This window comes from Elgaria multicarinata, chromosome 8, assembly GCF_023053635.1.
Source record: "Elgaria multicarinata webbii isolate HBS135686 ecotype San Diego chromosome 8, rElgMul1.1.pri, whole genome shotgun sequence".
NCBI classification, from domain to species: Eukaryota; Metazoa; Chordata; class Lepidosauria; order Squamata; family Anguidae; genus Elgaria; species Elgaria multicarinata.
Genome location: NC_086178.1, coordinates 23,278,593 through 23,302,781, shown reverse-complemented (window position 1 = coordinate 23,302,781; position 24,189 = coordinate 23,278,593). Strand labels below are relative to the sequence as shown.

Below are 24,189 nucleotides of genomic sequence, written 5' to 3'. Positions count from 1 at the left end.
TCAGGGTTAGAAGTGCTATGCTGGATTGGACCGAAGGTCCATCTAGTCCAGCACTCTGTTCACACAGTAGCCCACCAGCTGTCAACCAGGGACCAACAAGCAGGACATGGTGCAACATCACTCTCCCACCCATCTTCCTCAGCAACTAGTGCACATAGGCTTACTGCCTCGGACATTGGGGGTAGCACATAACCCTCAGGGCAAGTAACCATTGATAGTCTTCTCCACCAGGAATATATCCAACTCCCTTTTAAAGCCATCGAAATTGGTGGCCATCACTACATCTTGTGGTAGTGAATTCCATAATTTAGCTATGCGCTGTGTGAAGAAGTTTTTCCTTTAATTTGTCCACCAATCAGCTTCATGGAATGACCCCGGGTTCTAGTATCTTGAGAGAGGGAGAAAAGTGTCTCCCTATCCATATTCTCCACACCATGCATAATTATTGAACCGCATTTGCCATTTGGATGCCCGCTCTCCCAGTTTGGAGAGATCCTTTTGGAGCTCTTCACAATCCCTTTGAGGTTTAAAACATTAAATAATTTGGTGTCCTCAGCAAACTTGGCCAATTCACTGCTCACTCCGAATTCCAGATCATTTATGAACAAGTTGGAAAGGTGCTGCTTGCATCCTCAGTTACCATCTTCAGGGCCCAGGGGCCCAGCAAAGACTTGTAACACACACATACCATGATCCCATCTCATACATACAATCTCAGGTGTCATGAAAGAAAAGTACATATTTTAACTCTGAAATGACATCATCTGTATTTCTGAATTTACACCAATTAGCTGGAGCTTTTCTATCATGCCCTAAAACACACACATAAACACACACACACACACACACACACACACACACTCTGTTTAACTGATCTCCAATATTGGTTTAATTGAAGGAGAGCCCTTGTTTATTTTCTCACTATTTAGCTGGTCTTAAAAAAGGTTTGATTCTGTTGATGTTTTGCTCTCTTTATTCTAATGGACCAAAACAGCTGGAAATATTTTATAAATACACCAATTCACTTTAAACCAGAGGTGGGGGCCATTTCCTCCAGGTAATGGGATAGCAGCCTGCGTTGTCCCCCTTGGAACTCTTGACCCCAATAAAATGATTTCTCCTCCCACCCACCCAATGCTTGGGCCCTAATGGGGCAAAACTCTCTGTGGTCGTGTGATGAAGCATTTCCTGTAGTAATGAGAGACCTGAAAGGACTTTGTGGAGATGGTTCATGGGGCCTTGGCCTCCCCTCCCCTCCCCACCTCCCCAACTTCCCTTCTCAAAACGACTGTCTAGAAAACTGGTTGCTGAGAGGCAAGGAGGAGAACAACAGGGGGTGGTAGAGTTGAGTTTGAGAGAAGAAGAGCAGTGGTGGGAAGAGTTTAATGGAGACAGAAGCCACATCTATGGGTCCTGAGGGATTAGAAGGTAGACAGAGAACTGATTTCATGAACAGAAATTGGAAACAAATGATTTGCAAGTAGAAAGCATGGAGATCAGTGTGAAAGGTGAGACATGAAGGACCTACATGCTTGATGTTCTTCACATGGTAGGATTGGGCGTGTTGCATTTGGTATGAACGGTGCATGTAAACAAATCAGAGCTTCCCCCTTCAGTATGCAAGGCTTGCCAGCAGGAATTGGGAAATGATCAAACCTTCTTGCATGCTAGTATTTATAAAGGAAAAACAGTGATTTACGTACATGTCTACCTGTCAGAAATGATGCAGGTTGTTTCTGTTTTGCATGCAGGTAACTGCATTAAACTAGAAAATGAATTATTGGAAGCAGTTCTAATTTCTAAAGATGCTTGTATTAAGGGGAAGGAGGGAGCAAATGTATTGCCTGTTTTCCTTGTAATTTTTTAAAACTTCATTTACATAATACTATACTGGCCATGAATTGTCTCCATCCCCAACTGGAGGGGAATTAAAGCGCCCTAATAATTTGCTCTGAGTTGCTGCACCACCACAATGGAAAAAAAGGCCGCATGCTAGCTTCCAAACCTGTCAGAATATATGGCTAGGATGAAATGCGGTCGTAGATGATTTGGTGCTCCGGACAAGGAGCGTCCTCAATACCCTCCCCTCTGTATTCAGTTTCTGAATATGTTCTTTTATTACATTGTAGCCCATTCCATGACACATTTATTTTTTTAAAGCAATGTTAATTCAACATTGGCCTTGCAGGTCACTGTTGCCCACTTTACAAATAAAGATGGACTGTGCTGAGTGGATCATGATAGTTATCCATCCCGGACAGCCCTCAATCCCAGGCAGCCGCTCGCCTCTCAATCTGGCTCTCTTGATAGCACTACTTTGGCATTGTGGCATAGCGATGCCATGCTAGGAGGTTCGCAGGCCCTGCTGGGCTTGTGCCATAATCTCTGGATAGGCCCGTGGGTCCTATGTTACTAGGGCAGGTAACTCAGGATCCAAATCCCCCACCCCACCCCAGTGATCTTGATACAGATCCTTCTTTCCTCTCTGGTAGCAGCAGCGAGGAAAGAGTTATCTGCATCAACAAAGAAAGCTTTCCACTCCCTCCCCGAGAGGTCCTCATTGTTGCTGATAGCAGTGAAGTGCAATCCTGTATCAGGATTATTGGGATGTGTATGTGCACCTCCCCGGCCCTGAGCCAGCATCACACGCGGCCTTCGGGACTGAAAAGGTTGTGGACACCTGCTGTACATAATCCAAATATAATTCACAAAAGGGTCAATTTATTGGGGAAATGCATAATACATTTTTTATTTTTGGAGAGAAGTAGTCCCACTGAAGCTAGGAAATTGATCACCTGAGCAGAGATTCAGGTACATAGCTATGATTGATGTTCCCATGTTCTGCCAAGCAATATATTACATAGGTTAGGGGAGGAACATTACTGCCTTGCAGATATCTATAGAAAAAAAAGTAAATAAGTTATAGTGAGCACAGAAATGTTTTCTTGATGGAAATAAAATCTTCTCTCTTAGAATCATGAATCAACACATGTAAAATGTATTTATTAAGATATATACCTAGTTTATAATGTTGCTACTAGGACTTTAAGCTGAATATAGAGTCAACTTGATCAAATCTTCAAAAATTCGCATATGCATGTAAAACAATAGTTTTGAGGGGGAAAAAGTATTCTTTGTGTCAGAAATCAACTGAGAAGAAGCATTCCTGATTGGGTGAGATAGACTTAGAAGAAGCATTTTTTCTCCTATGTTCACCTCATGGTTTTGCAAGTACTCGTATTAAAAATAGTGTACATTTTAAGCACACACACAAAAGACTGCTGTCCAATTAATCAGGAAGACGTTCTTAATAGATCTGATTACTGATTAATCAACCAAGCATGCAGCTCTAATTGTTGCCAGATTGGCCGTGTTTCCATTGAATTTAGTTCTTCCACTGAGTAATGAGTAATGTTGAATTAGCTTCTCAATATGTTCATACTTTTCCTTTTGACCAAAGATTGTGATATGGTTTTGTTCCCTTTTATGTATTTACTACGCACGTAAAAGAAATCCAGGTGTTGCAAAGAGTAGAAGCTGTGTACCCCAAAGGACATGCATTGCAGGATCAAATTTTGTACTGTCCATCAACCAGTAGCAAGCCTGCTATACTATACATAACAAATCAGTCCGTTACCAAAACTTTTATCGCATTTAAAACTCCTATTAACATTAAACTCAAATGCCAAACTCAAGGTAAAGCTGAGGCGACATCTGTTCTTCCCCCCTCCTTCACTACAAAGCTAATTCCCAAAGGCTTATTCTTCTGTCATAAATATGATGTAAATAATAATCAGTTCCAAAGAGAATCCTGACATGCAATACCTGCACTGCAAACCTACACTGACTTTATACTAGTTTAATAGTCATGGCTTGCCCCAAATTCTCTCTGGTAAAGATCTCCAGGGTGCTGGGAAAGAGAATAAGTATTTAAGGGTGAAATCCTATGCACGTTTAGACAGAAATAAGTCCTATAAGTCCCAGATTTCCCCAGCCAGCTCAAAGCATGCTAGGCTGAGAGGCAGAGGAGAAAATTGGAGGTGGGTGAAGGGGAAGACTTTATAGACTCTGTGACCCCATTCAGACAACACGCTAAACCATGCTGCTTACCATTTTGTGGTTAAGCAGCATGGTTTAGCTTGTTTTCTAAACGGGGCCTGTGTGAAAATCCTTTCCTTTTCATGCAAAGCTGCACACTCTGGCAGGTATCCTTTTTACACCATTAGACTAAGTTCAGAAAATCTAATGATTTAAAACAACCTACCCCCAACCTGGCGCCCTCTGGAAGTTTTTGAACTACAACTCTCATCAGCCCCAGCCAGCATTGCCATTAGTTTGCGGTGAGATGTGGGGTTTTAAATAAAAGATCTGGAGGGCACCCAGATCGGGAAAGCAGATTTAAGATATTCTCAGAAATGTTTGTTTTCAGTCTACACCACAGACCTAAACCAATTTAGGGTGCAGTCCTACAGCTCTCAGAATTCCACACATCTCAGCCCCAGTTAATGGCCATATTGTCTGGAGCTGATCAGAGTTGTAGTTCAAAAACATCCAGGGAGCGCCAGGTTGGGGGAAGGCTGTTTTCCCACTGAGAGTTGTAGGCGTTTTCCCTGTCTAAACATGCATAGGATTGCACCCTAAATTGGTTTAAGTCCATGGTGCAGACTGAAAACAAACATTTCTGAGACTATCTTAAATCCACTTTCCTCACCTGGGTGCCCTCTGGATTTTTTAGATAAGAACCTCACATCTCACCCCCAACTAATGGCCATTCTAGCTGGGGCTGATGGGATTTATAATCCAAAAACATCCAAAGGGCACCAGGGTGTGGGAAGGCTGTTTTAAATCTGACCTGCAGATTCTGCAGATTTTTCAGAGTTGTGGACTTGTGGACTGGTTTTTTGATTTGTTTTGTTTTACTTTCTGGAATTTTATGTACATTTAATTGTAGAAATATGTGTAATTTTTTTTAAAAAAAAACACTGCCAAAATGTGCATTTCCCCCATATGCTAAAGCATGAAAATGTACATTTTGAGTGGGTTTTTTTTGTTTTTGTTTTTCGCACATTTGTACAAGTACGAATTTGCAGAAATTTGGGAAATTGGACAAAATCCGATTCTATGAGCAGAAGGAAAGGCACCTGATGACAATGTGTACATCCTGAAAGTTGAGGGCAGTTCCCTCCCCTCCCACTCTGACACTTCTTCCAGGTCTGTAACCTCACCCCGCAAGCCTGGGGACATGACAGGTCCCTCAGCAGACCAAATGATGGAGAAAGAAGTCCCCTGAAGATAGGAACCTTGAAAACCACATATATGGAGCAACCACATAGGAAGCAACTGAAGTTGATCCAGTACAAGATACCCCTGTATTTATTTTGCATCCTTTTCACTGGGATTAAAAAAATGGCAATAACTTCCTGAGCTATTGCCTCTCATATGCCATAACTCTGCTGCCTCGCATATGCCATAACTCTGCATTTCCCTACACTGCATATGAATTGACACTGGGGGATTACTGACATGAAAGGGGGAGCTGGAATGACAAGCTGTTTATCTGATGCTTTTGTTAGTATGACAATGATTGTAGTCCCTGGTGACAGCTTTATCTTCCAAATGAAAATAATTTGAGTTTGGATTCATTGCTGTTTCCATTAAAATCTGTGGAAGCTATGGGTTTCTTTGGTTCCATTAGTAACTGTAGGAAGGGATATAAAATACTGCGTTGTAAAAAACATTAAATATAGCCTTGTAAAAATAGTCGTGAAAGAACCTTTGGTCTTCCCGATTTCCCTGTGTTTAATTGCATACCTGGTGATCATCGTTGTCTCTGTGTGTGTGTCTCTCTCTATCTCATTTCACTTGTTCATTTTATCTTATTTACTTGATAATGCTCGCAAACACAGGTGCTCCGAGTACATACTGCAGTGCATAATGATACCGTTTACACAAATTAAAGTGAATTATATATCTTCTCCCCAAAGGTAACTGAGGGCTGTGTGCACTGGCGATCTATTTTATCTGCAGTGCTGTCTCTTCCTTTTCAATTTTGGATAGATACGGGGAAAGGAGAAGAGGTGGAAATCCTACTGGTGTCTTAATTTAGAAATACATTAGGTACATTGACGCTCATCCTATTCACAGGTGCAATTTTGTTATTACTAAAGCTCAGGTAAGTCCCACTCATTTCAATGGGACACCGGGCCAAATTGAACATTAAGATAAGTGCATGACTGCTGTCGAAAACAGCTGTGTGATTATCCTTTCCTCTCTATATCATCTAGTACAACTGTGTTCAGATGCCGTCATATTCTGCATCTCCCCACGCCAGCTATGCTGTACATCATTAGCTACTGTTGGCAGAGGAATATGGAATGTTAAGACATGGGCGAGTTCAGCTAAAAGTTGTGTTAGGGAAGCTAGATATAAAGCAGATGCGCGATAAGCTTCATAGGGAGGGGATGTAACTCAGAGGTAGCACACAGGGATTGTATGCAGAACACCCCAGGTTCAATCTTCATTATCTGCAGTTAGCGCTAAGAGATTTTGCTTGAAACCCTGAAGAACCGCTGTCAATCAGTGTTGATAGTGTTGGGCTGGATGGATTAATGGTCTGACTTGGTGACCAGGTTTACACAATTATTGTTGTGGCTAATTTAAGCTATGATGAGCTGTGGCACCCATGGGCTCAATCGTGAAAATTCAGATTACAGAGCAGTGAGCAGCTTCGCAGAATTTATGCAAATCTCATGGCAATGCTGTCGAATGGGGGAAACTTGGGCAAATCTCATGGCAGGGTAGTAAAATGGAGGGGAAACTTCCATAAAATCTCTAGCAGTGGTCTTTCACTCCTGTGCCCTTGTGCAGGAGCAGAGCAAAAAACCAACAACAACAACAACAAAAACACTTGCAAGCACACTCTCTGGTATCCCTCCTTTATGATTCCTACACAAATAATTAAAAACCCACCTTGAGGCTGTGAAGGGATCAGGGAGAGAGCAGCAGTGGCAGTGGTGAGTTTGCAAGCATTGCTGCTCTACCTGTTCTGATACAATTCCCCGGGCGGGTTTGAATATCACACTAAACCACCCTGAGAACAAGCCACCCTAAACAACACTACTACAAGCCATGGGTTGTCAGGGTGGCTTGTTAGGAAAAAACTAGCCACGTTGAGAAAATTGCTCCAGGTTCGAACGTTATGCTAGGCTACTCTGCGACCATCCAAATGACAACCATCGTGGCATACTGTGATATGCAAACCTAGGGCCTTCCTAGACGAGGCCTTAGCGCGCATTCTGACCCGGCTTCCCTGCTGTGCATCCAGATGACGCACAGGGGAATCCGCAGACAGGCCGCACTGAGGCCTGGTCTTACCCGCCATAAGCAAAGTCGCTTATGGCGCGCCTTTTCCCCAGCTCTGGCCTCAGGCCGGAGCTGGGGAACGTCTAGGGACTTCCGCGGCTTTTCACGGTTCCTCGCTTACTCATGAGGAGCCGCGGACCGCTGTGCCCATCGGCGGGGGGGCGAAGGATGGCAGGGTGGGTGGCAGGGTGGGTGGCACGGGGGGAGGGCGGGTGCGATCGCACCGCGCGGGCAATGCCTGGCATGGGGCGGCGCTTGCAATGCCGCCCCATGCCAGGAATTGCCCGCGTGGCGCGATCGCACCTGCCCTCCCCCCGTGCCACCCCCCTGCCACCCCCCCACATCCTTCGCCCCCCCCCCCCCGGTAAAAAAAACCAAAAAAACCCCACTTACCTCTCCGGAGTCTTCGGGCCGCACCCGGCCCCTTTAAAATTTTAAAAAAATGGCAGACGCCGCAGGGACGCGATGTCCCTGCGCGTCGTGCGTGTGGTAGCCTGGGGGAGGCGCGCTAACTTCAGCGCGCCTCGGCCCCGCCTCCCTGCAGGCGTAAGCCGGCAGGTCTAGCAAGGCCCCTAGTCACTGTGGCTTAAATAAGCCACTGTGGCCTGTTTGATCGTCCAAACAAGCCTAGCATAAGGCAGCTTCCTATATTCCAAATATCTGGCTTGGTTCTTATGCACAAGGAACAAGATTCCAGGCGAGTGTTTTAGGTGCCATTTTGAAGATTACTTTCCTTGTACTGAAGAGATGTTATAGGCAGGAGAGGGGTGGTTTTGAGAGCAGCTTTGTTGATTGTGGATACAGGACTAGATACAATTTTGGGATTTATTTAAACTTATCTCAGAATTAAAATTTGGATTTCTGATCCATTTGCTTTAATGGAAAGGATTAAAGCCCTGTTAATGCCAAACTAGGGTTCCAGTCTGACCCCTGCAGTGACCCTAGAATAAAAGAAAGAAAGAAAACATTAGCTCTTTGCTACCTCTTTAAAGTAACGTGTGCTTTGGGTTTTTATTGAAGAGAATGTTTGAAATCTTAGACTTCCAGGCTGTATCTCTTGTCAGCACTCCATCACCTCTTCTGCAGTATGAGTCTTGAATGAAACTCTGTAGTTCAGATCTGGGATTTGCTGGGACATCTGTGTGATACAAATAATACAAAAGGCTTAGTGTTTAAAAGCAAAGACTTTGAAGTAGGAATTTCAGAGGGGTAGCCGTGTTAGTCTATCGCAGCAAAAACACAGGTCCTGGGACTTTAAAGACTAAAACATTTTAATGGCATAAGGTTTTGTAAACTAGAGCCCACTTCATTTGCACTGGGAAAACCGCATGCCCGTTTTTTGGGAACTGGTCTCCTGATGCTGCAAGGAACGCAGAAATACCGGAGGTTTTGCACATCTTTCGGCAGGTCAAAAAAAGAATGTGTGTGTGTGTGTGTGTGTGTGTGTGTGTATATATTATCCTAGTAAAATGTCAGACGCCTTTAATGACTAAGATGCTTAAAAATTATTTGGTTAGAAGAAATTTCAACTCAGTGCTTGCTTCATTAAAAGTGGAAATTGAATTTACATTCTAGGTCATTCCTCCCCCCCCCCCGGGTAGCACAGTGGCTAACTTGTTTAACTTAATTGACACAGTTTGTCAGGGAAGTAATTGTAGCAAATAAATTAAGAAGAATTGTCAAGAGACAATTATGAGATTAATTATAAGCCTGAAATGGGTCGCAGTATAAGATAAATATGCATGCTCATATGGAAAGTATGCTGTTTGTTAAGTTTAAATGTACCTCTCCATTTATATGAATGGGATTGGAGTTGAGGAGGAACAAGAGATCTTAATTCAACCTCCTAAACCAATTCTCTCTAGGTGTTTTGGACTATAACTCCCATCAGTCTCAGCCACCATAGCCAGTGTTCAGGGATGATGGGAGTTGCAGTCCAATTTGAGGGCAGGGAGGGTTGTACGCTGGACTTGTCTTTGAAGAGTAATGTGTGCGTGTCTTTCATTAAGTGGTCTTGTAAATAATCTCACAAAAGTTACTAGCCTGCAAAACGTAGTTAGCCTGCTAGGCGTTTCCATGCAGTTTTCATAGACGGGAGTAAGCTCCTAGCTTCTTCGCACGTTTGAAACAACAACCAAAAATGCCATCTGCCAACTGGACTGGTGGAGGAGGGACGAAGAAATCTGCCGCTTCACCAGCTTGCTGCGTTTTACTGACGATCATGGACGAAGAGACTTTCCTTCCTCTACAGCTAGCATGGAAACTTACTTGAATTCCTAGTAGCCCATGACTACCAGGCTTCCATTCAGTGTCTATGAGTGGATGTGTTTCCATTTGATCTAAGAGGTGCCAGTTCATGTAAGCAAAGAGATTAAGAAATATTGTCTGCATTCTGAGGTGGTGTGGATGTCTACATGTGTTGCCAACGTGCATCCATACACAATGTGTGCATATAACATTATTTTGCAAACTTAGGAAACTGAAAGTTTCTAAGAGCCAGATTTAAACAATTTGCTTCCTGGCCTCAGCAGCACCCGAGATTCTAGTTGTCAGGCCCTATTTTTAGATGCCGGTGGCCACTGGGCATCGGATTGGTTCTGTATCAGAATTACGCACAGTTAAACCAAGTCTGTGCTTTATTGAATGAGGATGCGTGCACAATTCCCTTCTCCATCCTTGCAATAGCCTCTTACTTATTTTTCAATGTCATTACCTACTAGTACAAGGGCACTTGCTGATTTTTAATTGGGGATAAATGCTAGGATTCAAACTACAACAAAATTCTGTCCTTGCAAAAACTTCATATCCGTTTTTGCTGATATACTGCCTCCACAGAGCAGCGAGATGGAAATGTCCAAGGAAATAAATGGGAAAGTTCCACAGATCCCTGTCGGAGTGTCCTTTCAGAAAGAGCAAGTGAGCTAAAATAGGAGGATATCTCTGTCTCGTGGTAAAATTGTAAAGCCTAAACTCAGAAAGCCTGTTAAGAAAGCAGAAATTATTCACCCGACGCTTTATGAATAATGTGTTCACCTTTTGGCTTACTATTTCATCTCCTCCCCCCCACCCCCCGCTCTAATAAATCTTATTAAACAACGAGACAGATAACGCTGTCTTTGCTTTAATGACTGACTTCCAGAACGTGCTGCCACTGCTGCTCATCAGAGTTTGCACTTAATTACTGTTCCTTAAAGCTATATTGTAGTATGCCCTAAAACTGGTTCCCATATCAGTGTGAAGATTAATTGAAGTAATTTTCTTGCCAGGAGGGAAAAGTAAGTGCTACTTTTTAATGAAAGAGCACCCCACTTCCTGGAGATCTCTGGTATCGACAACTCTTTGTCCAGTGTTGCTTGACCAGGAAGTGCTCCTAGCTCCTGTATAAAAGAAAACTGGTTTTAAAGCAAATGAATGTTGCACAGGGCACATTGACTAGGTAGGCTGGGGTGTGAACATAAGAACATAAACAGTCCCATGCTGGATTAGACCAAGGGTCCAACTGGTACATTACTCTGTTCACACAGTGGCCAACCAGCTGTAGTCCAACAAAGCAAAACATGATGCAACAGCATCCTCCCACCCACGTTTCCCAGCGACTGGTGGATATAGACTTATTGCCTCTGCTACTGGAGGTAGCACATAGCCATCAGGGCTAGTAGCCACTGATAGCCTTCTCCTCCAGGAATTTATCCAACCCCTTTTGAAAGCCATCCAAATTGGTGGCCATCACTACCTCTTGTGGCAGTGAATTCCATAGTTTAACTATGCGCTGTGTGAATAAGTACTTCCTTTTATTTGCATTGCTGCTGTTTTTATCTGGTTGAGCTTTTATATTGTATTTTATATTGTGGTTTTATACTGTTGTTTTATACTTTGAATGTTTTTAATTTTTGTGAACCGCCCAGAGAGCTCCGGCTATTGGGCGGTATAGAAATGTAATAAATAAATAAATAAATGTCCTGAATCTCCCAGCAATCAGCTTCATGGGATGAACCCTGGTTCAAGTATTATGGGAGAGGGAGAAAATGTCTTCCTATCCACATTCTCCACACCATGCATCAAACCCCTGCAGTCTGCAATAAATATGTCCCTGAAGGTGGTTTCCTATGGTACAAGACAGCACCACAAAAGGTATCTAGCTCATGTGCGAAGGGAGAGTTTGCGCATTTGCCCCTTAAGTGGAGCAAGCTCACACATTTTGTGCTTCCCCACAGTTTATTTATCATGTTTGGATCCTAGCATTTCTCCAAAGAGCTCAAGGTGACACAAATAATATCCTGTTTTCTCTCTGCAAAAATCACTGGGAGAGATGGTTACCTCATTCCAACAAAAGAGATGATTCGTCTGTTGAAGCAAGGTGACCAGTGTAGATGCAAATGCTCACCTGCATTGTGCCATTCATTTTACTCTTATTGCACGGGTTGGATTGACCTTTTGGTGCAGATGGGAATGCACTGTTGGAAGTAACTCCTCTCAAGAATAAGCAGAGTTCCATTAGAAGCTTCTCTCAGTAGAAACGCAGCAAAGACTCAAATAAGGCTCAAATACTTTGTTAAGATACAAACAGAGCTTCTTTCCTGGCATAGAGGTTGGTTGAATAAATTAGTTACAGCACACACATATACTCACAACGATCACATCTGGTAACAGCAGTAGCAGTAATGATAATGGTAATAATAATCCAGAGCCATATATAGAGAACAAAACTGTACAGTCATCCTAGCCACTAATTGACTAATTGAAAAATCATCCCATGCCACCAATAATTCAATAATTGCATTGTCCAGATGGTGGCCTTGACGTTTAAAAATATTTTTTCATGTCTTCTGCCAATGGGCATCCTAAAGCTAAGGAATAAAGTAAAACTGATCCATTCCAGGATCCAACATGCACATCCTCACATGGCCATAAACAGCTTGGGGCGAGGTTACCTGAAAGATTGTCTCCTCCCATATACATCTACCCTCAAATTCCAAACGTTTTAAAAAAAAAATTTTTTTTGCCCTCAGAGAAGGAAAACAACATTAGTGGTAAAACAAATAAATGAGTCAAGTGAGTATAATTTCAGTTTGTTAGAAAGGCATTATAATTCTTCCCAAAATAGCAACTCTTCTGAAAGAAAGGTAGATGAAGAAGCAAAAGCAAGAGCTGTAATGTATATGCTCATTAGTATTGTCTTGCGGATGCCAAAAAAGTGCTGCCGTACGTATCTCCCTGAAAGGAAGGTGAATTGGAGAATCTCTTGGCATAATTCCACATTGGTGCAGTCAGCAAGCTTCTATTAATCACTCTGCCCTGTTTATCCCTTTCAGCCAATATCTCTGTGGTTCCTGTAGTCTGAAGTAATGCACTGGATTTAGCACATGAAATTGACGAACAGCTGTATGTTGAAAGTAACGAGCTGGAGGGAAAGAGAATATGTGGTCAACTTAAATTGTGTCCTACCCAGAACAAATGAAAAGTGTATGATAACACACGTTTATAAGTGAAAAGAGAGCTAGTGTAGTACAGTACATAGATTCGTCACCTAAACATTTCCAGTCATCCTACCACCAAGACCCCCCAAAAAACCTACATGAAGCAGTCTCTAGCTGCTTCCCTAGTTGTCATTGCTGCTGCGGCCACCACTCTGGCTCCAAGGAGGAGGACTCTGCAGGCATTTTCATACCCACAACTGGTGTCATTGAGTAATCATCACAAGACATCATGTCACATTTATTTATTTAAATAAATAAATTTTATTTACTTATCCAATTATTCCTGGAATAATGACGTTTTCAGCAGGCACCGAAAGAAATACAAAGTTGGCACCTGGCTGACCTCCAGGGGCAGGGAATTCCATAGGAGGGGGGCTACCACGGTAAAGGCTCTTCCCCTGGTGGACTCCAATAAGAGGATGGGTCTATGTGGAACTACCAGGAGCATGCCCTTGGATGACCTCAATGACTGGGAGAAAGCACTCTCTCAGGTATTCTGGTCCCAAGTTGTTTAGGGCTTTGTACATAAGTACAAAACCCTTAAAACTGGCCCAGTAACAAGTAGGCAGCCAGTGCAGTTCCCTCAGCAGAGGAAAAATGAAAACAACAAATCAGAACGAGGGTACAAAATGTGGTGAAGCACCACGCAGTTCCAAAGTACAGCTCCCAAGATGCACCTTGATATAACACATATGCAAAAACTTATAGATGGAATGAGATTTTGGACCGATTTGTTACTTTCCAAGTAAATAATGAATTTGCTTGGTGTACGTTCGTCCATTCCTAGGTATAAATTTCCCAGTATTCTCAATGGAAAAGGTTTCATTTCATTTCTGTGGACTGTGTGGAAGAGATGTGGCCTTAACCAAACCTAGTTGATTTTAGACTTCCTCACTCCAGTGGGGACTGGATCAGGAATGGAACAACGTTCTTTTCAGTTGGAAGTGAGTTGAGACTTGAATTACTTCGCTCATTTACCTTGAACTGTGCTCAACTGAAACAAGGGGAAAATGGCTTCTAAATACATCGTTGTTTGGGGGCAGTAATGTTCCCCCTATGCTTTAGTATATGCAATAATCAAAGCTTTCACATTATTTTTTGGTGCTACAGTAATTGGGGTTCTACCCGATAACCCTTGGTCAGGCTAAGCTCTACTTGGTTTTGAGTAGAGGCTGCAGAGTTTAATCCAGGTATACAAGAGTCGTTTTCAGTAGCCATCTGTTTCACTATAATACAGTAATGGCCAAATTATAGCTACCGTGGTGCGGCTGTGCTTAAGCTTGGAAAAACAAACAGCAGCAGCCTCTTGTGCTTCATTCAGCATTGCCAGGTGGAAGGTAATTTAAGGGTCTCAGATTGCACGCAAAGAGCAGTGCCGTCGGCCCTCAGGACAGATACAAGTTTGGCAACAACCTCTCCTCCTCATGGGGTCCGTAGGGTCTATTGGTACATGATTTGTTTCAGCGAACTCTATCGGTAGTGCTGTTAAATCCCCAGATAATACAAGGTGTGTGCGACACAAGTTTATTTAGTTTTTTTAAAAAATAAATCATGTTTAATCTGTCTTTTGACTCTTAAAAGAGCCCCTGAGGCGGTTCACATCAGTAAAATATTAATACAATTAAAAAGCGCATACAGAGCCAAAATAATACAGCTAAACAAAACCGTAACTACATAAAATTAAAACACATTCAAATCATGGTGGAACAAAAATATATTAGCTTTCCCCCCCTCCACTTAAAAGACTACAGAGCAGTGGCCATTCCTGCATTTCCAGCAAATGTACCTACCTTGCTGTCAAAACACAGAACCACGGCCTTCGAATAAGCTTTCCCAGAGCCATATAGGGCATTAGAGGTAATAACCAGTTCATTGAATTGTGCCTAATTTTAAGAAATACAATCAGAAAAATGAACACCCGAAATTATTCTGGCCATCCGGCATTGTTCTGTGTTTAACTCTGGGAAGTCGAGGTAGGAGATATCAAAATTGTTCGTTTCCTTTAGAATACACTGGTGGTGTGGTGGTCACTGGATAAAAAACCTCCCACCCCCTGAAAGCAAATGGGCCACTGTTGCAATAGTTGGGATCTAGATATGGAAGCTACTTCAAACAAGTAAAAACCATCCAAGGTCACTTTGATGTGCTAATCGACAATTTTACCCCTTAAATCCTATCACATTGTGTTGTATTGTATCGTCCATTGCCCATTTTGAAAAAGGCACTGAAATGGATAGAATGACTGTTTATTGCCCTGAGCTGTAAATGAGCTCATGAGTGCCAGAAGCAGTCAGGAGGTGTGGAGAGAGGAATGGAGTTCAATTGGGAATCATTTATGCTTGTGTAGAAAACAAGATCTAACTATAAACAGTGAATGAAAAAGGAATCAGAATATCATGTTGTCTTATGCAGAAAAATATCCATGAGAAAATGGTCTTGTATCACAGAGATCCAGTGTGGGAGTAGTGTGGCATCTGCTCCCCTAGAATTACTCTCTATACCTCTCTGGTAGTGAGGCATACTAGATCAGCAAGATCTAGTATGGTTTTGTCAGGGCTGTGCCATTGACAGTAATCTGCATTGAGCCGTAAGCTGAGGACCAGTCAGAAATGAAAGGCAAACTAGGTATAGGGTGACCATATGAAAAGGAGGACAGGGCTCCTGTATCTTTAACAATTGCATTGAAAAGAGATTTTCAGCAGGTGTCATTTGCATGCATGTCGCACCTGGTGAAATGTCCTGTTCATCACAACAGTTAAAGCTGCAGGAGCTATACTGCAGCTGTACTGTGACCAGATTTAAAAGAGGGCAGGGCACCTGCAACTTTAACTGTTGTGATGAAGAGGAAATTTCACCAGGTTCTCCATATATACAAAGGACACCTGCTGAAATTCCCTTTTCAATACAACTGTTAAAGGTACAGGAGCCCTGTCCTCCTTTCCATATGGTCATCCTAAACTAGGAGGCAGGATCAAGGAAGGATTGAAGGCTGGACCTCTGCGCCACAGTCTAGGGCACCCAACTGACTGCCCAGATGGGGGCAGTTGCAAACAGGTATGACCCAGCATCCACAAGAGAATGCCGTGATCCACTGGCAGGGTTGGTTCAAGACATTTTGCTGCCTGAGGCAGAGCAGTAAATACTCCCCTCCCCCAGCCAAGGTACCCAAAGCCAGCCAATTTATTTTGACATCTGGGGCAGAAATCCCACAAATGCCTCTCTCACTCCCTGACAGTAAAATGCAAGAGTAATAAATGCAAAAACTAGCATATTGATGCCCTTTTGTGACACTTGAAATCAGTTTGAGGCAACCGGCTCCTGCCTAATGATAGGGTTACTGAAGTTATTCACTGTAGCATCCTTTCTAGCTACTGTTTAAAAATGTTTTATGATCAGGAGGCGGCCAGGCAGGCATGTACATGGCTACCAATACTCATTTTATTATTTTCACTTTAACAATGTATTATCCTTCTCTACAATAAAAATGTGCTTATTCCTAAGTAAATGTGGCAGTAGAAGCAAATTCCGTTTTATTCCTGTAGTCATGGCAGTGCTGTGATTTAATAGAGGTTAAGCAGTTGTAAAGCATGGAATGGTGAGGGAGAGAGAACTACAAACTTTACACCAACTGTAAAGGGTGTGTGTTTGAGTAAGTAAGGGAGAAATCCTATGACTCTCTAGACAATGTGATTCAACCTTGGACAGGGGAATCGGACACCCACCCCTTGTAGAGTGGGGAAAGTGTGGGGAGGGGGTTAGATCAGAGAGGCGAGAATACAAACTCTCTAACCTCCTTTCTTTCCCTTCTGAAACGCCCTTGCTAGACAGGCAAAAAATAAAAGCCCATCTAGCAAAAAATGCAGAGTGAGAGGACAAGTAGGCAAATGTCGCCTCTGCCACTGCTCCTGCCCTGTATAAGATGCTTGTAAACGTCCATGTTTGGGGCTTATGATTATCGAGTGCACAACCCATCAAATTGCACCCCAAGACCATGAAGACAAAGGTCTAAAATTAACTTAGCTGCATTACTGACTGAAGGACAACCAAAGGATAATACAACAACATGGCAAAGTTGAATAAGACCATTGCATAAGCAAGACTTAACTAGAACAGAAAGCTCCCTCTGTCCAGGAGGATACAGTGACCAGGTTGACTGGGCAGGAGTCAATCCAGGACTTGAGGATGCTAAGCTGTTTAGGCAGATGCCACAACATATAGCAGCAACACACAGATCCAAAGTTTCCTAGTTGGAGCCCTGACAGATTTAAAGGATAGTGTCGGACAGGATTCAAATTCCCCCTTAGCTATGAAGTTCAGTTGGTGACCTTGGGCCAGTCATGTTGTCTCTGCCTAGCTTCTCTCATATTTTTGTTGTGAAATTACAATGTATGGGTTGAGGGGACCTCAAACCTTTGGAGGAAGGGTAGCTATGAATGGATGGATGTAAATAAATCTCTCTCCTATATGAAAACATGCAAATACAAGCTCTCTGGCACATATATCCGGCCCATCAGAATGCTGAGTATCTTGCTAATAAATGATAGTTACTTCTCATGCCTGTGTGGTTGCCTCTGTCATATGATATTGCTGTTCTGCCATTGCAGATGGAACTGTTGGATAATAGGAACAACTCCACATGCTTCCGGACACTAGGGGGGAATATAGAATGTCCTGTATCTTGATCAGTTTGTATTTCCTGCTCTCTCCACTTCTCTTCCTCCCCCCACTTCTTCCTCTTGCCACTGTAGCAAGCACCATATGGCTCTCCCTGAAAGAAGCAAGTAATAATGTATCATGCTCAGTTCTAGCCTGCATTTATTGCCTCCTATACTAAATGCTATGTTGCCATGCTTTCTTTATATAAAGCAACTCTGCTGTAAGTTCAAACTTTCCAACAGAAAACACAGGCATTGGCTCTAAATCTATTTCAAAGGACCCCAGATCTATTCCAGAGAACCCTGAGAGTCCATTTGCACTAATAAAAGAGTCTCTCTCTCTCTCTCTCTCTCTCTCTCTCTCTCTCTCTCTCTCTCTGTAATTGCTATGCAGGGGCAATTCCTATAAGACAAGAACTGGCCCTCTCTGGTAACAGGTATTGCCTTAGCAAGCCGTTGCTGTAGAGAGAAGAATCAGGATTGGGTCCTGACTGTTGAGAATTTTAATTTATCACAGTTAACTTTTTGCCTAGTCTTGTTATTGAATTTGTGGAAGGTTAAATTAGCTTTTAGAGGCAGAATTTTAGATATGGGATGTGTTAAACTGAAACATCTTTTTAACAAATAAATGACTTGAATTTGAATGCAAATGAAGTAAGACTTGCAAATCACAAAATATGAATATCCTCTCTTTTCATTTGGCAGCAATATCTATCTGAGCATTAATCCTCTCTGATCCTGAGAGACAGAATTGCATGGATGTTTACACATGAGAGCCCAATGCTAGTGTAACACTCGGTTTTCTCATGCTTCCATCTCTGGTTTATAGTTGAATTGCTAAAGCATATAAAGATTTGCAGAATTTAGTCAAGTGGTTTAAAGTTCAAATCCTCATTAAAAATCCAGAATCTTCTTTGCTTTATCCCCACCCCACCCTTTCTAAACCATGTTTTCTCATCATAGGTCCAAGTTTTAGCAAGTATTACCAAGCAAAACTTACTGTGCGTTCTAAAAAGGCATGTGTAGGCTGCATGAGAAAAGATTTGAATGTACTCTTCTAGGTAATGTAAAGCGTAGTATGCTTGTAAACCAATGGCTTGGATGAAGAGTAGCAAATGGGAGAACTCTTCCTGTTTATGGAAGGGCTGTCATCCGCTGGAGTCACCTGCTCATGGAAGGAAAAGGCCAGGTAATTTTCACCAGTTTCTTCTGGAGCTTTCTAAGCTACCTGCCCATACTTTTCAAGAGTATCCGATGCAGGGAACTCCTGGGGGAAGGGAGAATTGACAATCCATTTTCCCCACTTCCATGAGTAGAAGGTTCCGTTAGTGCAGGGGTGTAGATCTTCAGACCTGGGGGTCAAATCCACTCCTCTGGTTTTCCCCAGAACACATCAGGCCTGTTCAGACAACACGGTAAGCCACGGTTAGGCTGCTAACCCTTTTGCAGTAAATGGTTAGTAAACATGTTTAAATCGTGGTTATGTAGCCACCATGCTTAGGAATGATTCACACGACATACTAAGCCATAATGTTTAGCTCAAAATGCTTAACCACCATGGCATAGCGTGTCATCTGAACAGGGTCATAACGTTCTGACTTGGGGTATGTTGAACTCTGTATTATGGAGTGAAAACTCAACACATGGCTACCATTATCAATTTTAGAGCAGGTTTGTGTGGCTACAATCCAGATCAGGGCCACTGTGCACCAGGAAGATGGGATTACACCTGCCCCCAAGCCGTTTGCATCCCCTAATCCCCCAGCCACCCACGGAGTTGTTTTTTTTTTAAAAAATCCTTCTATTGGAGTTTATGGTGGCTTCCCCCCTTTTTAATGACCACTTTGGGGGGGGGATTTCATGATGTTAAATGGTTTAATCCTCCCCTCCAGTTCCAAATTGGGGCCATGCACATCTGCTCTAGGGCTGAAAACGGTAACTATGTGTTGAGTTTATGTGTCCTTCCATAATATCTAGTACAAGAGTGGTCCACAACTTTTTTTTCCCCATCAGTAGGCATATTTGAAATTTTGAGAGTGTTGTGGGCACTCTCACAAAATGATTGGCACAGGGGAGCATCCTCATTCTTAAAACGGCTGCCATAAAATGCTCGTTTTCCAGACGGCAAACTGGTGAGACTAAAAGAACCTTTGTTTTTTTTAAAAAAAAAAAAATGGGAATAATCCTCTATTGGAGTTAATGGAAGCTTTTTCACATAACTGTATGACATCAGGGGGCTGTCTATACGTTTTTTAAGCCTCGCTGTGTGTTGTATGGTAGATATTACAGAGTGGGAAAGATACCAAACAAGGATAAACCCTGGGCCACAATTCTGGCTTGTTCTGGGGAGAAAAAAGCCAGAGTTTCTGGTGTAGGTGTAATGTTAACTTGATTAGCCACTCCCACTTGTAGGAGGAGCCAAGCAGGAGTGATTGAGCTATGTGCACTAGCATCATGGCTTGATCATAGTAACCCAGGTTTTTAAAAAACAAACTGGGTGGCTCTTCCTGTCAATGTGAACAGGGCTTATTAATTCTGCCGCAAGGACAACATCTCGGATGCCCTTCTTCCAAATCCCTCTCTCTAGCATGCCTTTACTTCTTTCGTTTCCTTTCCCTAGTGTGCTTTTTTGTGTGTTTGTGTATGCATGATAAAGTCAAGCTGCATTTAATGCTGTTATAATCACATTCAACAGTGTTTTCAAGCTGTCTCGTAAAACAAGATAATTCTACAATAATGGAAATGTTTTAAACATCTGATATGGATTAGGAACAGAAAATACTGCTAACTGCTCTCTCTGAAACCCGTTACAGATCTATGGATATTATCAGGCCAATGAACATTTCATTGTATTTTCTAGTTTTCAAAGCAGGCACAGGTGCCATGTACACAGTTGTTAGAGAAGCTTTGCAGAACTGATACAGAGATTTATTTATTTTTTGCTATTTTGGCTGAGTTTCAGTGGCCAGGATTAAGGGTGTATTTGATACCCCTAATCCATCATAAATTACAGGAACAACAAAAGTTTCTAAAATATCTTTTATACTTTTGCTTCCATTTAAAATATTTATCCTGAACTCTTAGAATGGGATGTGCTAAAAATTGAAATAAAGATAAATGTCTCAGCCTTTAATCTGAGTTTGGCTGGCTCACTTTAGAAACAAGTTTCCCCACAAACCAATCCAACATACAGGCCATGGGCAAAATAAAATGCCTTCCCCTTTGAAATAGTGGCAGTATGAGACAGTAAAGATAAATCCTTGTCCAGCCTTCCTCAACCTGGTGACCTCCAAATGTTTTGGACTTCAGCTCCCATCAGCCCGTCGGCATCACCAATAGTCAGGAGTACTGGAAGTTGCAGTCCAAAACATTTGGAGGGCACCAGGTTGAGGAAAGCTGTGCTGGGCTAAAATCCAAAAGAGAGGAAGTCTCCTCTGACTCTCCTGAGCATCTTTGTACACACCTCCCAGCTCATGTGGTGCAGCCATTTCCTTCATATTGGGGTATAGACAGGCACTCATCTGTAGGTCTGTCTCTTACGTGCCTCTGGAATACCAGTCTACTGTGGCCTTGGCTTTCTGTCCCTTGCTGTTCCTCATTCCACCATCTGCTCACAACGCAGAAGTGAGAGAGATGGAAATGATTCTGCCTCTTCTATCTTATGTAAAGGTTTGGGATCAGCCCTTAAAGGGAACAGGGATGGTAGGCCCTTGTGTGGCCTATGGAGTAGGCATACGTTCTTTACTTTGGCCTAAACATTAGACCATATGTATGGTTGCCATGGAGATGCTGCCAAGATGTACTTCCAAAGAGTCCTTCCCACAGTGGCCAACCAGATGCTGATGAGAAGTTCAGAAGCAGGACACTTAATATGCAATAGCAGCCTCCTGCTCGTGTTACCCGACAACTAGCCTACACAGGCATCCTGCCTCTGATATTGGAGCTAATATGTAGCCATAATCATGATTAGTAGGGCTGTTATCAGCTTTTCTTGGGGTCAGAGAAACAATAGCAAGACGGCCTGATTCGTCTCCGGAAAAGGCGGAGGCGAAGAGAGTCAGGGGGTGCTGCGGATCGAGGCAAAGAGGATTGCTTCAATCCGGAGCACTGAACACAGGTAAGTGGGGGGGGGGACTCATCTGGTGCTGCCACTGCCACCGCAGTCCCTGCGGCAACAGCAATGGAGCCAGGTAAAGGGGCAGGGAGGAGGGAGGCTTACCTGTGTCCATCACGGTCCATCGCGGGCTTCAATTGAGGCCCCGGTTGAAGCCAGAAGTGAAGGCCAAGGCCTCTTCCGGCTTCAAGCCAGGGCCTCAATTGAAGACTGTGATGGACTCAGGTAAGGGGGTGGGGGGGTTAGCCTACTTGGCGCCGCTGGTGCCGCCGTCCATGCAGCGGAGCCAGTTAAGGGGGCAGGGAGGAGGGAGGCTTACGAGCGTCCGTTGCAGAATTCAGTTGAGGCCCCAGTTGAAGCCGGAAATGAAGGCCGAGGCCTTTTCCGGCTTTAAGCTGGGGCCTCAATTGACGCCCACGATGACGGACAGAGGTAAAGAGGTGGGGTGGGGGTTTGGCTTGCCTGGCGCCGCTGGTGCCGCCATCCATGTGGCAACGGCGGGGGAGCCGGATCTCACTCCGCGGAGCAGGGGACGGGCGGATCAGCCACGAAGCGGATTGAGGGGTCCGTGCACAGCCCTAATGATTAGTAGCCATTGATAACCTCAATCTCCATTAATTTGTCTAATCATCTTTTAAAACCATCACTATATCTTGTGGTAGCTAATTCCATTGTTCTCTGATATGAATCTCCCACCATTGAGTTTCATGGAATGACCCCAGGTTCTAATATTATAAGAGAGGGAGAAAAAATGTCTCCCTGTGTATAATTGTATACTCTTTTATCATTTTGATCCCCATTCTCCCAGTATGGAGAGATCCTTTTTGGAGGCTTCTGACACTGTGGCTTCTGACACTGGGTCTCTGGGCACCCCTTGTAGATAACAGGATTGCCTATCAGGTTTTTTTTTTTTTACTGAATCTCTTTTCCAAACTGTCCTCCTTATACCTCTTCAGCCTGATTCATTTTTCTCCTGCTCATTGAAACCCATTCCGTCATCTTCAGTATGCATTGATCTCCTGTCATGAACACCCTCATCCCAATCTTTCCTGTTGATGTGCCTTCAGGTTTCGGTTTCTCATTATTTCTGCATTGGTCACTCTATCCTCATAGCCACTGCCAAATCTTCCTTACAAGTACATTTCAAAGTCACTGAGTCTACAGTGTTTTATCAGCAAAGAATCTTCTTCTTCTTCTTCTTCTTCTTCATAGCCCAGTTGTTTTCATTGTTGTTGCTATTTCTCCTTCTTTTCTTCCTTTTCCATAAAGTACACAAAGCATTTATATTTTCTTTCGAAACTGAAACCCTTTGGCTGTATGAATTTGGAAGTCATAAATGCATATATTTTTTCTGGATATGGAAGGAAAATGAAATTATATCTGAATAATCAAATGTAAAAGTTCAATGTAAATCACAGTTTTGAAATATGACACTGTGGTCAATTGTACAATTAGACAAAGTAATTGTAGCAAATTTGATAGAAGAGCTCTGAGCCAGGTTCAAATCCCACACACGATTCGAACTTAATGATCTCATGCAAAACTTTTGTTCTCTCATCTTTTCACACAAACACACAATGATGGACATTAATGCTGGCCTACTATACAAGGCTGTTGTAAAGATTACAAAAGTAATGTTAAGTGTTGCTGGATTTTATACCAGGGCAGACCTGGTTGGTAGAGACATGGAAGGTCTACTGCTTGTTGCAGTTAGAGCTTTGCAGATGTGATACTATCTACTATGGAGTCTATTGCTCACAGTGAGCTATGGGTATTTGTGAAAGGCTTTCTAATAACTTACTAGCTGTTGTTACTTGCTGTTTTTATGCAAGAACAACAGCAATAATAATAATAATAATAATAATAATAATAATAATAATAATAGCACAATTCCTCGTAAATAAAATATATTATGACAAATCCACCACTAATCCTAAGAACATCAGTATGTCCATTGTGCAAAACCTTCCTGAGTTTATGCCTAAATATATCTTGACTATTTCAAGAATACTTCAAGAAGATTTCTATTTGGTAGGCTTCAGACAGAAGTGGAATTTTAAGTAGTTTTTTCAGTCTTCAACCCCATTCACATTTATTTGGAAGTAATTCCCATTTGTCAATAGGGTTTATTTCTGTCTAGACATAGGACTGTACTGTCAGTTTATAGAAACTATAATTGTTGGATCAACTTACCATGCAAATTAGTGCCATTTATTCTAAGATAGATTTCCCATACTGATACAGGTTTTATGTGTAAATCTGCATTTTGCCCCATCTTTGTACACCACTGAATATAGAATAGAATCTTAGAATAGTAGAGTTGGAAAGGGCCTATAAGGCCATTGAATCCAACCCCCTGCTCAATGCAAAGGACCATGTTCATCCATCAATGTGTGTATATATTGAAAGAGGCCCAGACGGTGATGAGATGAAATGTGTGTTTATCTCATGTTGTTGTACAAGTTTGGCACATATATGGAAGCCATACCTATGTAGCCATACCTATGTAGCTTATTCACTAAGTGCAGTGCAGTCTTTTATTTAGCAGCTGAATAAATTCATTTTAGTCGCTGCAGGTCAC

The 24,189-nt window shown here is 42.7% G+C and overlaps 1 protein-coding gene across 4 annotated transcripts in view; it reads left to right on the top strand.

Moving 5' to 3' along the window:
• Positions 1-24,189, top strand: part of MEGF6 (multiple EGF like domains 6) — a 256,048-nt gene that overhangs the window by 54,937 nt on the left and 176,922 nt on the right. The gene's annotated exons all lie outside the window — the stretch shown is intronic.